General features: G+C 41.6%; 1 protein-coding gene and 1 pseudogene across 1 annotated transcript in view; one reads left to right on the forward strand and one right to left on the reverse strand.

Annotated features, from left to right (window-relative positions):
• Positions 1–18,739, reverse strand: part of Ubac2 (UBA domain containing 2) — a 161,119-nt gene that overhangs the window by 135,169 nt on the left and 7,211 nt on the right. The window lies entirely within an intron of this gene.
• LOC124984771 (elongation factor 1-alpha 1-like) lies at positions 4,764–6,158 on the forward strand (annotated as a pseudogene).

Raw genomic sequence — 18,739 nt, forward strand, 5'->3', positions numbered from 1 at the left:
CAGCAAACTCTGCTCAAACTACTCTCGATATATTTCTCACAAAGAAAACACTTGTATAACTCACTGATTCTTATTTTCATTGTCCTTAATGCGATGATGTATAATTATAGCATGTTTAATTCAAGTTTACCCTTCTTGTTAACTAGTCATTTGACTGGAAAAACAATAAAGTACTTTTAAACAGAAAAAAAAGAAAACACTTTGATTCTGTCTCTAATATTTTTAACAAGTTACAGGGCACTAAATATTAGTTTTACTATTTTCATTTCCCTATATAACTACACATTTTAAGAAATTTTTAAAGTTTAAAAAGATATTATTTCAACAAAATTTTTTAAAGGTCATGAAACTATCTAAATTTTCCCCATTATTACTGAAATAGCTTTGTCTGGTTTCAGCCTGTAGTCATTTTCATGGTCCTATATTACCTTGAGGGGCAAGGACTGCATGCATGTGGATCTTCTTTCTAAATCAGCATTCAACACTGTCACTTTTCTGCTTGCTCCAAGGCAGGATGATAAGCCCTGCACTTGTTCCCCGGATTCCACAGCCTGGGTCTGCCTGCCTCTCCAGCATGACCTCCATTGGTTGGATCCTGTACTGCAACTACACTGCCCATCTCACTACCTCCTGAACACAAGGTTTCTGTTTCAGTGCTTTTGGAAAGTTTTTTTCTGGATTTAACATCCCAAATACTATCCACGCCTTCCCAGTACAAATGCTCCCTTACAGGCAGCCTTCAAATTACAGCTTCGACTCTACTTTCCTCCACCTTCCACCTGAGTGAACCATTGCAGCCTAAAGGACTTTTGCATACTGCTTTCCCAGTTGGTTCCAAGTAGTTTGCCTTCCCATCTGCTTTCCAGATTCCTGAAGGGAGACCACACACCTTCCCTTCTCCTATCTGCCAGGAGCTGAGCACAGCCCCTGGCCCGGAAGAAATGCTCAGATCACCCACAGGCGAGACCACGCAAGTACCACTGATGGGAACACTCTCAGATTCTGTCAGCACACCTTAATCTTACTCATAAGAAATTCCCTGGGGGTGGTTTACCAGTTACAGTTGACACTGTGGTTCCTTCTTGTTTAAGAACAGCCCAAGTGTTTCCTCTCTGGCGAGGTCCTGCATACTTCTACACTGGAACCAGTAGAAAGGGGCTGCATGCTCTTCACCAAGGCACCACGGATCCAAAATCTCACGAGGTACACAGAAAGACCATGGCCACATGCATGACAACCTGAACTGTGCTGTGAACAGCAGAAGCCTGTTTTCCTCACCTGCCAAATGAGAACCTGCCTCAAGAGTGCCATGAGAAAAAAGGAAAGAAAGAATGAAGAGTGACAAATGGCCCCCACCACCACACCACGGTGGCACCCCAGGAAGCAGGCTCCCCCCTGTGAAGGCTTCTCCTCATTCTGAGGAGAGGGAGCAGGGGTGCTGCAGGCGCACCTGGGAGGGACAGTGGGGTCATACTTCCTTCTTCCACTTGGGCTCCCAATCGTTCCTGCCTCCTCCTTGCCACTCCTGAGCAACTCCACACGCCTGGCCGTCATCACGGCCGAACCAAAAGCTTTCCCTGCAAACTCATGATGGAGTCACACTAACTCCACTGCCTCTCAGGAAGTCTGATCGCAGCTCTTCCTCCTGCTCCTCCAAACTCCCTACTCACACTCCTAACTTGGCTCATGTGTCACCAAATGAAAACCGATTTGCCTTGGTATTCTCAATCACTCTTTAAATATTTATAAGCATCTAATATATCCCAAGCATTTTTCTAGGCCCCAGAGTATAGCAGTAAAAGACAAAGCCCAAACCCCTGTGGTATTTATAGTCTAGAAAGGAGAGAAAAGAAAACAAATAAAACTATGTAAGATGGAAACAAACACCAAACAAAAGCAAGTCCCAGCCTCTGGCCTTTATCTCCCAATACTTCCTGGTCTCTTCTCAGAATCATGGTTGGATTGCTACCCACCCCCCACTCCCAACTGAAGTTAGGCAGCAATGTGACTTGCTTGGGTCAAGTAAATGTACAGCACGTCACTTGCAGGCAGATATTCTACGAGCAGTGAATCACACATTCTCCTTCCCTCTGCCAGCGCTCAAGATGGCAGCCTCCACATCGGCCAGATCCCAGGGCTGAAAACTACACAGGGGAGGCCCTCTCCACCCAGGTGTCCACAGTGGCAAGGTGGTGCTGGAGAGAAGCAAGCCTTGTTCTTGTAGTCCAAGCCTCTGACACTCTGGAGTCGTCTGCTACTGGAGCATAACTCAGCCCTCCTGCTCTCGGGTAAGAGTGCTAGTGGGGAACAGGGGCCTCCGTTTAGGTAGGGCAGTTGGGGGAAAGCCTTTTGATAAGGAGAGATTTGCAGAGCCCTTAGAAGTGGGCTTCGCAGACATCTGGGAAAGAGCATTCCTAGGGCAGGAAAAAGCGTGTCCAAATGCTGAGAGGAAGGGACACGTTCGACATGCAGCGAGGCCCACGGTGCGGCTGGGAGCAGAGGTCAAAGCAGTGCGCAGCAAAGGAGGCAGCGCCCTGGAGACTGTCAAAGGGAGGCCAGTCCTTCCTCCTCAGTGACTGAGGGCCACAGGAGGACTTCACTGGTTTGTTTCTTTCTTTCTTTCTTTCTTCTTTTTTCCCCGCCTCAGTAATACAGAATGAACCTAGGGCCTTATGTGTGCTAAGCAAGCATTCTACCAGGGAGCTCTGCCCCCAGCCCACGAGGCTTTAAGTTTAAGTAGAACTTAAGTAGAGGAAGAATACCGTCAGAAAAATGATGTTTCATGGTCACTCTGGTTGCTAAATTGAAAAGACAAGATTATAGGAAGGCAAGGGTAGAGGAGGAAGACCAGTTAGGAGGCTGTTCTGATAATGTAGGTAGGAGACAACTGTAGCTCCATCTTGGGATGGAGATGCAGAGAGAGGTTAGAATTGGGGTGTTTTGAAGGTACAACAGGCAGGATTTACTAACGGTATAAAACAGGAGAAAGCAGAGAAGTCAAGAGTCACACCAATGAGCAACTAGCCAGGTATAGAGAGGGTCCCTTCTGGATCACTGTGATGTTGTTTTCATCAAACCTGCGAATCTGGGCCCATCTTGCAAAATGCTCCCATATCCCATCCGCCCAGGTTTTACACTCCAGTACCATTCAGTGAACCAGTCTGCAAACCATTACCAGCCCACAAGCAGGTAAGGAGTTTGTGCCAGAATGCTAATCAACATATTGTCTCAATCAGGGATAAAATCCTGCTATGGGGCTGGACTTGTGGCTCAGCGGTAGAGCACTTGCCTAGCGTGAGTGAGGCACTGGGTTCGATTCTCAGCACCACATATAAATAAATGAGTAAAACAAAGGTCTATCTAAAAAATATTTTTTAAAAAGCCCTGCTATGAAAAAAAATGTCATCAGAGCTAAACAGGTGCTAAGCTCAAATGTCACCTTATTTGTGAAGCGCCCTTTACAACTGTCCTCCCCATGGGCCTGACTTAATAGCAGACTTGAGTAATTCACCAACTCTAATTCAAGCTGACTGTAAGATACACCATAAAATTTAGTGACACTAAAAAGGAAATATAATCAAGTATATTTTAAAGATGTCATCAATTACAAGGCACATCCCAATTTAAAAAACATTAAAATATAAAAATCCTGCATTTTAGAATTAAAAAAAAAAATATATCCCTTTGCTACTGTCCATCTTCCCAAACTTCAGTTCCACTGGCACATAGCTTAGTGTGGGCAGCGGCTTAGTGTGGTGTGTTCACTTCCTCGGCGGCCCTCTGGCTTTGACAGGACCCAGCCACTGAAGGCCATCAATGTGTGTTTGCCACGCCCTGCTCAGGTGACTGACATGTAGAGCTGCCCAGGAACTTAATGGTGGGAGCAGCCAGTGTCCACTGACAGAGGAGCGGACACAGATAAAACAGGCTACACTGCATGAGCAGATGAGATTTGATTCAGGATGAAAAAGCAAGGTTATCCTTTCCCATGCACAACATGGATGAGCCTTGAGGACAGGGTGCTCAGGGAAATAAGCCTGTCACAGAAAGACAAATATGACATGATTCACCCATGTGAAGTAACTGCAGTGGTGAAATTCATAAAAACAAAGAAGCGGCCCAGAGCAAGGAATGAGGGATGTGTGGTTTAACGCACAGAGCTTCAGTCTGCAAGACGAAGAACAAGACTGCACAACAGGACTCTACTCACCACTGAACTGGACCCTTCAAAATGGATACGACTGTGAATTTTACGTTATGTACATTTTACCACAATTAAAACTTTAAAAACCAGCTGGGTGGGGTGATACACACCTGTAGACCCAGCTGGGTGGGGTGATACACACCTGAAAACCCTGCTACTTGGGAGGTTGAAGCAAGAGCATCACGAGTGCCAGGTCAGCTTGAGCCACCTGGCAAAACCTCGTCCCAATATAAAACAAAATCCAAATGGGCTGCAGATGCAGCCGTTGTAGAGCACCCTCTAAGGGGCTCAAGGCCCTGGGTTCACTCCCAGAACTGCAAGGGAAAAAACTAACAATAAATGCTTATTGATTAATAACTAATCCCATTTATACAACCATTTTAATTCTGTCTAGAACTAAACAAACCCCCAAAAGAGAGATCTCATAAATCTGAAAAACGCCTTTAAAATCTCCTTTTAAGAATGAAAAACCAGTTTTGTTTTGTTTTGTTTTGTTTCCACAACGGGTTTGCCATCAGAACACAGGTGTTGTGAAAACCACCGCTAAATCAAAGCCAAAATGGGAAAGGAAAAAACTCATATCAACATCATCATCGGACACGTAGATTTGAGCAAGTCTACCACTACTGGTCATCTGATCTACAAATGTGGTGGGATCGACAAAAGAACTATTGAAAATTTTGAGAAGGAAGCTGCTGAGATGGGAAAGGGTTCATTCAAGTATGTCTGGGTCTTGGATAAACTGAAAGCTGAGCGTGAGCGTGGTATCACCATTGACATCTCCCTGTGGAAATCTGAGACCAGCAAGTATTATGTGACTATCATTGATGCCCCAGGACACAGAGACTTCATCAAAAATATGATTACAGGCACATCTCAGGCTGACTGTGCTGTCCTGATTGTTGCTGCTGGTGTTGGTGAATCTGAAGCTGGTGTCTCCAAGACTGGGCAAACTCGTGAGCACACCCTTCTGGTTTACACACTGGGGTTGTGAAACTACTAACTGTTGGTGTTAACAAAATGGATTCCACTGACCACCCTACAGTCAGAAGTGATATGAGGAAATTGTTAAGGAAGTCAGTACCTACATTAAGAAAATTGGCTACAACCCTGACACAGTAGCATTTGTGGCAATTTCTGGTTGGAATGGTGACAACATGTTGGAGCCAAGTGCTAATATGCCTTGGTTCAAGGGATGGAAAGTCACCCATAGAGATGGCCATGCCAGTGGAACCACACTGCTTGAAGCTTTAGATTGCATCCTGCCACCAACTCGTCCAACTGACAAGCCTTTGCGTCTGCCCCTCCAGGATGTCTACAAAATTGGTGGTATTGGTACTGCCCCTGTGGGCCGAGTGGAGACTAGAGTTCTCAAGTCTGGCAAGGTGGTCACCTTTGCCCCAGTCAACGACACAACTGAAGTAAAGTCTGTTGAAATGCACCCTGAAGCTCTGAGTGAAGCTCTTCCTGGAGGTAATGTGGGCTTCAACGTCAAGAACGTGTCTGTCAAAGATGTTCGTCGTGGCAATGTTGCTGCTGACAGCAAAAACGACCCAGCAATGGAAGCAGCTGGTTTCACTGCTCAGGTGATGATCCTGAACCATCCAGGCCAAACCAGTGCTGGCTATGCCCCTGTCCTGGATTGTCACACAGCTCACACTGCTTGCAAGTTTGCTGAGTTGAAAGAAAAGATTGATCGCCGTTCTGGTAAGAAGCTGGAAGATAGACCTAAATTCTTGAAGTCTGGTGATGCTGCCATCGTTGACATGGCTCCAGGAAGCCCATGTGTGCTGAGAGCTTCTCTGACTCTCCTCCTCTGGGTCGCTTTGCTATTCGTGATATGAGGCAGAGAGTTGCTGTGGGTGTCATCAAAGTAGTGGACAAGAAAGCTGCTGGAGCTGGCAAGGTCACCACGTCTGCCCAGAAAGCTCAGAAGGCTAAATATTACCCCTAACACCTGCCACCCCCGTCTTAATCAGTGGTGGAAGAACGGTCTCAGAACTGTTTGTCTCAATTGGCCATTTAAGTTTAATAGTAAAAGACTGGTTAATGATAACAATGCATCGTAAAACCTTCAGAAGGAAAGGAGAATGTTTTGTGGACCGTTTGTTTTTTTGTGTGTGTGTGGCAGTTTTAAGTTATTAGTTTTTAAAATCAGTACTTTTTAATGGAAACAACTTGACCAAAAATCTGTCACAGAATTTTGAGACCCATTAAAACAAAAATTTAATGATAAAAAAAAAAAAAGAATGAAAACCCAGATCCCTAACACCCACGTTAAAAGCAACAACATGCAATCATCCGAGAAGACTCACGTCACAGGGCAAGCAGTATTTCTAAGGACAGCAGGATTTACTGATCAACTCAAGATCTGTGTATGTGATTTTTTGAAAAATTTACTTTAAAAAAAACAACTAAACAATTCTACTTTATACACACTTAAATTTATAGAAAGCTACAACTATAACTTACTTTGAAATGAGTCAAAAAATAAGGTGGTCCTATCAAACGAATATAGGGATGAATATTTGGTAACAAATTCAGCGAAATGTTAATTGTAGAATCTAGGTGGTGGGTACCCAGGTGTTTGCTATACCACTATTTTCAGTTTTCTGTATGTTTGAAGTTTTTCATAATTAAAACACTGGATAGAGGTACACAGTGAATTACAGAATTTGAGAGCCAAGACAAGACTTCAAAATACATGAAAACTGATAAAACTAGGCTGGGGGTATAACTGAGGTAGAGCACTTGCCTAGCACACGAGTCCCTGGGTTTGACCCCTCAACCCCAGCACGCACAAAAAAAGTATTCTTAAAAACAAAAACAAAAAAACTGACAGAACTGAAAAGAGAAACAGATAAATCCACAAATACAGATGGAAGCTTCAACATTCCTCTCTTAGGAATGTTGTAACTGACAAGACACAAAGAAAATCACTGTTATGGACTGAATGTGTCCCCCTAAAACTCACATGCTAAAGCCCTAACCCCAATGTGACTATATTTGGAAAGTGTCCTCGTAGCAGTGCTTAAGAGTGGGGGGACACAGATGAGACCCTGACCCAATCTGACAGATCCCCTTGTGAGAGGGTGAAACACCAGGAATGTGTGTGTTCATGGAGGAAAGGCCATGAGAGGACAGATGTCTGCAAGTCAAGGACAGAGGCCTCTGAGAATGCAGACCTGCCGACTCCTGCACCTTGGACTTCAGCTCCAGAACTGTGAGAACATTAATTTCTTTCATTTTACGCTACACTCTGTGGTACTTTGTTATGGCAGTCCAAGCTGACTGGTACAGTAAATAAGAATACACAAGACCTAAAAAGCACCATTAACCAATCTGACCTGACTGGCATTCATATAACACTCCACCCAACAACAGCAAGTCACATTTATTTTCAATTGCACATGGGACATCCACCAACACCAGCCACATACTAAGTCATAAAGGATACCTTGATAAATGTAATATGAAATCATATAAAGTATGCCCCTGACCACAACAGAATCAAGCTAGAAACCAATAAGAGATAGATGGAAAATCCCCCAACTATGTGAAAATTCAAAAGCACAATTCTAAATAATATCTGGGTCAAAGAAAAAGTTACAAGGAAAATTAGAATATATTTTAAATAGAATGCAAATCAAACAAAATTTGTGAACTTCAACCAAAATAATGCTTACAGGGAAATTTACCTCACTAAATACTTGTAATAGGAAAAAAAATAAATGTTTTCAAATAATGATGTAGGTTGCAATCATTTAAAAATTAGAAAAAGAACAAATTAAACTATAAGCAAGCACACAGAATGAAATAATAAGAACAGAAATCAATGAAACAGAAAAATCAAAATATCATAAGAGAAAAATTAGTGAAACTAAAAAGCTGGTTCTTTGAGAGAATCAATAAATTTTGATAAACTTCCTTCAAGACTGAAAAAAAAGAAAACTCAATTACCAAAAGAAGGGGTCATCGCTACAGATCCCAGAAACATTTAAAAGATGTTTCAAAACAATGTGAACATATATAATGCCACTACACACTTCAAATAGTTAAAATAGTAAAATTTCATGTGTTATCGCAACTAAAATAAATTTTAAAGGATTAGAAGGGAATACTAGGAACAACTTCAAACTCAAAATTTGATATTTTCAATGAAATAAATTCCTCGAAGATACAATCTACCAAAGTTCACTCATGAAGAAATGAATAATTTAAAGAGTCCTATAGATATTATGAAACTGAATTCATAGTTTAAAAAGTCTTCGAAGAAAACTCCAAGACCGATAGTATCACTGGAGAACTCTACCAAGCATTTAACAGAAAAGAATAACAATTCTACACAAGCACTTTCTCAATACAAAGGAAGGACTACTTTCCAAATCATTTTGAGGCCAACATTATGCTTACACCAAAATCAGACAAAGACATTAAGTGGAAAAGGGAAAAATACCCTTTATGAACATAGATGCAAAAAAAAAAAAAAAAAGCAAGTCAAATCCAACAACATATACGAAGAATACAGTGACCAAATGAAGTTTATACTGGGTATGCAAAGCAAATCAATGTAATTCACCAAATTTACAGATTAAGGAAAAATGCACTATGAAACCCAGTTCACATTCTGCCCAAGAATCTGCTTATGAAACCAAATTTCTGGCGATTCATGACGCAAAAGTAGTCTCTTGGGCTGGGGGATATAGCTCAGTTGGTACAGTGCTTTCCTTGCATGCACAAGGCCCTGGGTTCAATCCCCAGCACCACAGAAATAAAACAAAAGTGGTCTCTTACTGTTGTATGGTTAATGACAAGGCTGTCCCTTTGCTCTAACTCACTACCACTAACACTAACCAACATTTATTGAGCACCTGTCAAGGGCAAAGTACTACTAAGCACAGCACTTTATATTACTACCTGGGTCCTGACACTGATTCCCACCACAGGCCTGTTTATAGCTACTTCTCCTTCTACCCAAACTGCTCTTCCCATGTCTACCTTATTCCTATCCTTTAGTCACAATTGTGTTTACTTTTGTTATTCACGGCACCATTTTGAATGGAGATATAAAAACATTATAGTCTGGGAAGAGGGCAGCACAGAGTGGTGGGTACTTATTAAATGCTGAAATTATCAAAATTTTAAACACACTGGGCCCAATGACACATACCTGTAATCCCAGCAACCTAGGAGGCTGAGACAGGAGGATTGCAAATTCAAGACCAGCCTCACCAACTTAGTGAGGCTCTAAGCAACTCAACAAAGCTCTAAGCAACTTAGCGAGACCCTGTCTCAAAAAATAAAAAGGACTGGGGACATCGCTCAGTGGTAAAGTGCCTCTGGGTTCAATCCCACAAAAATAAAATTTTTAAACATGCACACAAACCCCTTCTGATTCAAGAAAATTTATGTCTAGAAATTCAGCCCAAAGTAATTATCATAGACATACACAAAAATTTTTCTACAAAGATGTTCATCACAGCATTGTCTATAGTAAAAATACTAGAAACAACCTGAATATCCAATAGGAAAATGGGTAAATTATGTTCTACCACAAAATGGAATAATATTCAATGCTAAGAAATAGGATGTTATCAAATATTTCATGCCTTGGAAAGACATTCCTAAAAATATTCCTAGGGGTATTATCATATAATACTTTTAAAAAATATTACATAATATAAGCTTTTTAAAGCATTTACCAAAACATTAACAGTGGTAATCTCTGATCTACTCAAAAGAGATTTTAACTTTATACACACATCTTTTTTTTAACTAGTTACTAATTGAGGAAAAAGGTTCATTAAATCCCCATGAGGTAAGATAGTCACTAGCAATCTTCCTGTCTGTAAGTGCAGTCAGGAAGTGGTTCACACATAAAGAACCCAAGCAGTGATCAAATAGGAGGTTAAAAAGGTCGCTTTTCTGCAAGAGGTTCTTTTACCTTTGAAAACAGCAATGCTATAAATTTTAAGAATAACAGACAATGAATCAATCTACAACTACAAAGCATCTATAGGAAAGATAATATAAAACATGTAAGATTTCCTTTTGGGTCACTCATCTCTTATATCTCTTTCCTATGACCAAAGTACACAGCCAGTTCCTTGTGGCAGTGAACAGCAGTCAGGCTTAGGTGACAACACTGAGGTAAACGGTGACTACAGGAGCTGTGGGTTAGTGGGTGCCAGCATTGTGAGGACAGGAGCATTTTCTGGGTGAACCATCTTGGTGAGTCCTTGCAGGAGCATGGAGGCAGGATTGTCCACACACCTAAGAGAGAAAAAGAGGCTACGAGACTCAATGACTTGCCCAACATCATAATTTGTTAGCGGAGAGGCTGGCATGGAACCCAATTCTGCCTGTTGTAAAGAAACAAAGGTTTCCCTACTATATAACAAGAAAATAAAACTTTATACACTATTTTCATACTTAAAATGCATTTTTGTTCCTCAAAAAGTCAAACATAGAATCACCATATGACCCAGCAATTACACTTCTAGCTATATACCCAAGAGAACTAAAAAGAGATATTCAAACAAAAAGCTATATACAAATGTTCAAAGTAGCAGCATTATGACTGGCCAAAAGCGGAAACAACCCAATGTCCACCAACAAAGGAATGGATCAATGAAGTGCACTATGTGGACAGACCTGAAGAACATTATGCTAAGTGAAAGCCAGACACAAAAGGCCACCCACTGCAGATCCCATGTATATCAAATATTAAAAATTTAAAAATCCATAGAAACAGAAAACAGGCAAGGACAGGAGGAACGGGGAGTGACCACTTAATGAGTACTGGGTTCTGTGTGTAGTGATGAAATGTGCTGAAATTACATCGTGGTTTCTGTTAACTGCTCAACAACACAAATGTTCTAGAAGCCAATAAGTGTACATGGCGAATGTTGTTCTGTGATAGTGACCTGAATAGCAGGCTCGTTTTCTGGTCCTGAAGACACTAACCACAGGTTTGCAAAGCTCAGCCTCTGGGCTGTTACAGAAGCACTCTAGCTGAAAACACGGTGGGGGCAGCAGCCCAGCAGCTCCAATAGCCCCAGAGTCTGGCATATAAGAGAACACAGGACAAAAGCCAGTGTGGTTCACACCTTGAGAGGAGGGGCCAGTGTCCTACCGCAGGCTGGTCTCCCCGATTCTGAATGGTTAACCACTTGCTCAGGGTTCTCACAGGAATGGGGTGATCTGGTATCTCATGAAGCAACTTTCTTAAAAGCTTTTCATCAAAAAGGAACTAAGTCCAAAATAAAGGTAGAAATCCACAGAAGTGCAGCACGCCACGCTTAGTAAGGGGCACCTTCCGCTTCCATCACAACGCACTCCCAAGCCTCCCGGCTTCCGAGAAGAAACCTCAGTGACCACTCTAGGAAGGAACGTTTGCCTCCTGGTGGCCTTCTCCACAGGTCCCGTTCGCCTCTGCTGTGCCCATTTCCCTTATAGTGTTAGAAGTAAAAGGCTGAAAGCCACCTGTGAATTGCATCCTGTCCCTAATGCCCTAGGGAGAAAATGACACCGGGTGCATGCACACTGACCATTCCTCATGTGGGTCCCCATACAATGGGGCAGAGTGCCTGGCTCAAGAAGGTGGCCAAGACACTTGTGACTGTACCAGTGGTTATAAAGTATCAGGAAAATAACCAGAAGAAAATGCTAAGACGTCTCCAAGAAAAAAAAAAAAAAAAAGCCAGGAAGGACTTGACCTCTAGATACAAAAATGTGTTCTGCATCTAAAACATTTTCTGTGAATGAGGGGGCATTAAAATTTGAAAAGGAAGCTCTGAAATAGTATTTTCTTGGGCATTTGAGGTGCCCGAGAAAAGCACATCAAATCTGCAAATCTGCAAGGCCCCAATAACGGCATCAGGCACCTACATTTATTATATTCTGGTCCTGTCACTGTGCTGGACACTAATCAAATTTACACTTCTCAGGGAGATTTTATACCAACATTAACCCTTTCATTAAATGTAATACAGCAGTAATTGTTAAAAGTGCTAATCAGACAAGACTTATAATGAAATAATTTTAAAAGCCAAAGAGGTAAGAAAATTGTGAATATTACATATTAATATAGAATAAATCACGTTCATCAGCAAGTGCAACTATGAAAACAAGTGAATCAGGAAGCTCATGGAAAGCTCTGGACCTGTGCAATAAACCGTAAGAGAGAAGAAATATAATTTTGAAAAGTGGAAACACCCAGTTACTCCAGGCAGCATCGGAGCCACAGGCAACTCATGGCAAGTCCAGCACATGCTCAGTGGGTTGCTGTCATGTAACTGTTCAGCCCTGAATTGCCATGTCACTCACCCCAGGAAAAAACAGAAATCTGGACTTCTGCGAGAATACCCCCATTTCAAAGTGTTGGCAAACAACTCTCTTCCCCAACCACTCCCCGCCACACACACACACACACACACACACACACACACACACACACACACCAGAGACCTGTGTGGCCTGCCTGTCCCCAAGCCTGGCCTTGAGAAGCATCAGAGAGGTGGCATCTATCAACAATCCGATTTACAAGAGGGCTGAGCTATCAGGTCACATGACAAGCCAGGGATGGTTCCAGGTAGGCAAAGACCCAGCAACTCTCAACCAAGCAAAGGATGCCCTTTGCCACAGCAAGGCTGACAGAACTGCACGGGACATGCACGGGACATCCCAAAGACCAATAGGAGGGGCTGCATGGAGACTACGGCAGTCTACTTAGGGAAGAGATGGAAGACAAAACAGGAGTTCAACAAGCCCAGGGACCTTCCCGCTTCTATCTGATGCAAAAGCGTAAGAGAACCAGGCTGAAAGCCCTTTGAGTCTGGACTTCTCTGTGACCCTTCAGCATTTTTTGTGAGTGGATGATGGACCAAAAGCTTCCAAGAACCTCCAACCAAGAGTGCTGAGAAAACTGGCTGGCTGGAGAAGAGGAAAAGTCCCTCTTAACTCCCAAACACCAACATTAGGTCCAAAAGGAGTGAAGAGTCAAATGAAGAAATGAAACCAGAAAGACAGCCAGACAGAATTCCAGTTTAGAACAGCAGTCAGGACACCTGTCCACTTTTCCTCCCTTCCAAAGCTGTACTGGAATAAAGGAACACCCAAGACACCAGAGCAATGTGTCTCTCAATTGCATCCTGGGAACTAACCAATAAACCCAAGAGCCCGGAAGAGCACGAGCGGTCAGGGCAGCAGCTCAGAGCACTTCTCGAACAGCCATCCCTGCCACATCCTACTGTTACCTATCCTGTTCTTTAGTATTTTTCTCTAAGTCACCTTACTATGATTTGCATAAAGAAATATATTTTAAAGGGAACTTTACATACCACTATAACAAATGGAAAACAAGTGTCACATTGTAATCAGTAGGTGGTAACCACAAAAATAAACACTAACAACAGAATAAAGTTATTAAATTCTAACTAATATTGTTACTGACAGAAAAATCTAGGCCTGCCTCCTGTTCTCATTGTTATGATGAGAAACCATCTGTCATTAGAGAGGCATTCACAACCAGAACTGAATCAAGATTCTTCTCTTTAATGTAATCAGGAAAAAAAAAAAAAAAAAAAAAAAAAAGAACCTCAATGATAATCAGGACTAAAATAAACTGAATGATAATATAATCAGGACTGAAAAAAAAAAAATGCATGGTGTTTACTGTTGGGTTTAACATCATTTAAAGTCACCTCCAGTAGTATTAAAGCCCTGAACACATGTCATCAGGGTCATCTGGTCCTTCCACAAAACCCCATCCCCAAATCCAGTCTCTGACATTCTTTCTAACCAACAGTCATTCTTTCCTCCATTCCACCACCCTAGTAGGAAAGAAGGGTTGGATAAAATCCTACAAATTCTCTATAAAAGAAGGGGGCAAATGTGCTTGGGGAAAGGGTTGGAAGACAAGTAGAAGAGAACTTGGGGTGATTTCAAATCTTCCACAAGAGATCAGAGAATGGGATGACAGGGAATGGACAACTTCACCCAGAAGAGAAATTCACCACAAGCGCCAAGCCCACCTAATTCTGACAACTGCAGGGGGTTCTCATGGTGTCTGCCAGCCTTCGTCCCACCTCTGCACTCTGTGGAAGCCAGCCTATTCCCAGGCCCTGCATACTGGGAAAGGGCCTGTGGTCAGCCCTGCCTTCTCCCTCAGGATGAAGAAGAAAGAACGGGAAAAAAATCTACCCTTAAACAAGGAGGCCCTCATTAGGTAATTAAGAAAGAATCAATTCATTCAGTACTGTATAAGAACGGCCACGGAAGGAATCCAGAAAGTTCAGCACTTGTATCTTCAGATGAAAAAATGTATTCCAAGAAGGTATCAGAAAAAAAAAACAGTGCCAGGACAAAAAAATGATGCAGGATTTCAGAAACAGCAGTAGCTGAATGTGAGCTCACAAGTAAAGAAGACATTTCAAAAGAAATTCAGACTCCCTGAAGCAGCACAGTTTTCCTGACCAAGGACTTCACTTCCTTCTATATGTCCAATCTCGAGTCTGGATTCCACAGTAAATATACAGTCACAGTAACACCAGTACAGCTGTTGGTTTTGATGTGCCTTATAAAATCAACCCATAGACAAGCATGGAAGGCACATTGTTACAGAACAGATTATAAACACACATAGCATGTGTATAACACAGAAATTAGGAAGCAGAGTACAGAAGAGGTGCACTTGTTTCCTGTGTTAATTTCTCATTTTCATAGCAGAGTCTCCTGAGTATGCCAAAAATTGGTAAAATCAAAAGGGGGGAGGTTGGGGCTGGGAAGATAGCTCAGCTGGTATAGTACTTGTCTTGCAAGCACAAGGCCCTGAGTTCGATCCCCAGTACCGCAAAAAAAAAAAAGGGGGGGGGGGGTAAGTTGTCCTTTGTTTACAATTATAAAGGTAGCCACAACAAGTGGTAACCAAACCAAATCTGAAAGATGAAAGGCTAATAAAAATGAAAGAGCCCCAGAAGCTAAGGAGGCTGAGGCAGGAGAATCACAAGTTCAAAGCCAGCCTCAGCAACTTAGCAAGGCCCTAAGCAACTTAGCAAGACCCTGTCTCTAAATGAAAATATAAAAAGGGCTGCGGATGTGGCTCAGTAGTTAAGCACCTCAGGGTTCAATCCCTGGTACCAAAAAAGAAAGAGGATAAAGATTCACTTTCCCAGGCATTCAAAGAAATGCATATTAAGATAACAATGAAATGACATTTCTTAACCTACTGACAAAAATTATTGAAAATCATTATTCTCAATTGTTATAATAGTTTGGTAAGAAATACACACTCCTAGACTGCTAAAAGCATAAAGTGACACAGCCTTTGGAAGGATTTGGCAAAACAGATTCCCAATGCTGCTTCCCAATGCTGTGATCCTTTCACTCTGTAACTCCACGTTAGTGATGATTTCCTTAGGACCAAGTCAGAGATGTGATCGTAACCTAGGTATAGAGATTATTCAACTTAACATGGTTTCTCAATGGAAAAGTACTGGGGAAAAAAAACATTTTAGTCTGATAAAATGTTATAATCATTCAAACTCATGATTTTTGTACATTTTATGTTCAAAGATAATGTTGGGAGAACAAAAAATGTACATTCAAAGGTCATTTCTATATAAAACTAAATATACATACATATATGTGTGCACATATCTCTATGCATCTGTGAAAAGAAAGGGAACTCATAGGCAAGTCACACATGGCAAAGTCCAGGAGAATAACTAAGCTATCAATGCTGGTTATCCACATGGAATGGTAACTATGTGAGACTATTCCTTTCTGTTACATGTTTGTATAATTTTTAATTTTTTTTTCAGCAACCATGTTTCATTTTTGTAAGAAAAATTTTTAAAGATTTTGAAGATTGTTAATGTCATGGTTAAATTCATTTAAGAAGGCTAAGTGAAAAAAGCAGAAAACAAAACACACCCTAATTTTGCTTTTTAAAAATGTTTACGGGAGCTGGGGTTGTGGCTCAGTGCTGGAGTGCTTGCCTAGCATGTGTGAGGCACTGGGTTCGAGTCTCAGCACCACACATAAATAAATGAATAAAATAAAGGTCTATTAGCAACTGAAATATATAAAAATAATTTTTAAAAAAATGTTTACACACACACAGGTGAAAATTTACACAATAGCAATATGCAAAGATCAAGTCTGGGCAGTACAATCAAAAGAAGTTTATGTTTCTTCCTTATATTTTATTTTTCATTCCCAATAAGTTTTAAAAACTGTTAATAAAGTTAAAACAACTTTCTTTTGTTGCTGGGTTCAAGGGCCTTTGAAGGGTGAGTGTGCACTATCAATCATTAAAAAACAATACATCCAATAACATTCCTGACCTAGTTGGCCACAGAACCCTTTCCAAATATAAGTCTACTCTTTCCACTGTGCCATTAAACATGAAAGGGACCAAAATGACAAATGACTGGAAAATGGCCTAGAACAATGGCAATGTGACTTACAAAATCAGGATAAACATCTGGGGGAAAGAATCATGATTTAAATGAGAATGAAATTTTAATTCTCATTTATATTAATAATTTAAATGGGGGTTAAAATTTCAGGTACCCCTCAGAAAGTACCAGTGTTTCACAGAGTTTATTTCAAAAGAACACTATTTATTAAGCTGCACTCACTAAAATTCTACAGAAATACATTTTTAAATTTGCTTGATGTAAGGTAGGTTCCACTCTAAATACTGAAACCGATGCTGACACAAGCAGAGGAAAGTCTGAGAAGGAAGATGTGACTTGGTAGAGAAGAGGGAGGGAGGCAGGAACAGGTACACAGTGAGAGTGTGGAGCGTCAGTTACCACAGGAAGGTCCTAATCAGGTCAGAACTTCTCCACTGAAAGCAAACTGGACCCTGGTCCTGATGCAGGAAGAAAGTGGACTGAACGCCAGCAGGAAGGCAGGGCGGGTTCAGGGCTCCGGGCGCGAGGCGGGCGGCAGGCCAGGGCAGTGGCGCAGAGGCCGAGCTGGTGTCTTCACCAGCGGCCTGCGAAGCTCGAAGCTCAGTTCGGGGCCAAGAGGGACACCTGCCGGCACGTCTCCAGGCCTAAGAGGCAGCAGCGTGCAGAGCGCATACGCTGACCCGCCGAATTCTAGTCCCGCTCCCCTGCCTGGCTGTGCCTCAGTGTCCTCATCTGGTGCTGCAGAGAAGAGGAGGGAACTGGCAGCAGCGCAGCGCGGAGAACGGAATGAATACGCGTGAACTGCTGAGAGCAGCGCCCAGCGTGTGGTTAAGCGATCTCTAAACAGAACTAAGAGTCCTCACATACTAGTTATTGGTTGAAAAATGGCCAGAAACACAGAGAGTTTCATTTAAATCATGATTCTTTCCTAAGGTTTGCGAGTTATACTGCCATTGTCATTTTCCACTAACCCATTCGGTCCCATTGTCCTAGATGTGAATGACCAATATACCACACATGGTAACTTTGAATAATTATTATGCTCACATAATTGAAAGCTTCAGACATAACAAGTTAAAGGGACTCAATTTATGTCCCTTTATTTATGACATTTCCCTTAAAGGGACTAAACTATTAATGTGGCATGATACAGTGGAAAGGATACAGGCTTTGGAGGCAGGCAAAACTGGGACAAATCTCAGCTCTTCTACAAACTAGTTACATGATCCTGGACAAACTGTCTTCTGAGTTTCAATGTACTCACCTGTGGGGGGCACAGGGAATGAAACCTATCCCCCCACAGGGCAGCTGTGAAGATTAAATGTAGTAAGTATAGCAATATTTCTCCCTTAAACTGCTGGTGACATTTTAAATTCCACAGCTCCAAGTGGAATGGAGACCCCTTTGGGGTTGGACTTCAGCAGTATGCATCAAAAATTATGAGACAATGTACTTTCTTTAAACTTTCACTTCTAGGAATATCTAAAAATGAAGATACTCTCAGCATTATGACTACAGCAGCAAAGAAAGAAGAAAAACACCTAATTCTGAAAGTACAGCCAGCAGTAAGGGAGGTGAAAAGCAGGATGCAAACAACAGAACACAGTCACCAAGATTACACTTTAGGAGATCCTGTTTGGTGAAATAAGCATGTTACACAGTCATTTGAGTGTGATAAATTTATTTTTACCTATCTGGTTGTTCATTTTTGCTGGAAAAACAGAATAAACACCCAAATGCCAATAAATGTCATTTTATTTCTTCCCATGTTTTTCTACATTTCAGAAGTTCCTTTGATGAACATGTACTTGTTTTATAACAGAATCAGTTATTTTAAAACGAGTACCTAAGTGAGTAGGAAAAGATAAAGAAAACTAAGTGAAATACTAACACTTCTATAAAGTAGCTAATCCCACTTTTAAAATGTTTAAAAGCATCTTCTCTTAAACTTGTCCCATCCTGGTTAACATCTACTTTTCCTTCTTAGCTAAAATGTATGAATAAATAGACTGGGCATTTCAGAAGTACTCAAATGCCCAAAGTCCCCAAAATCTTCAGCTATGTGGAGAACAGCTTACCCCCAACATCAGGCTCTAAAGGCACTTACACAGGG

This window comes from Sciurus carolinensis, chromosome 5 (assembly GCF_902686445.1).
Source record: "Sciurus carolinensis chromosome 5, mSciCar1.2, whole genome shotgun sequence".
Taxonomy (NCBI): Eukaryota; Metazoa; Chordata; class Mammalia; order Rodentia; family Sciuridae; genus Sciurus; species Sciurus carolinensis.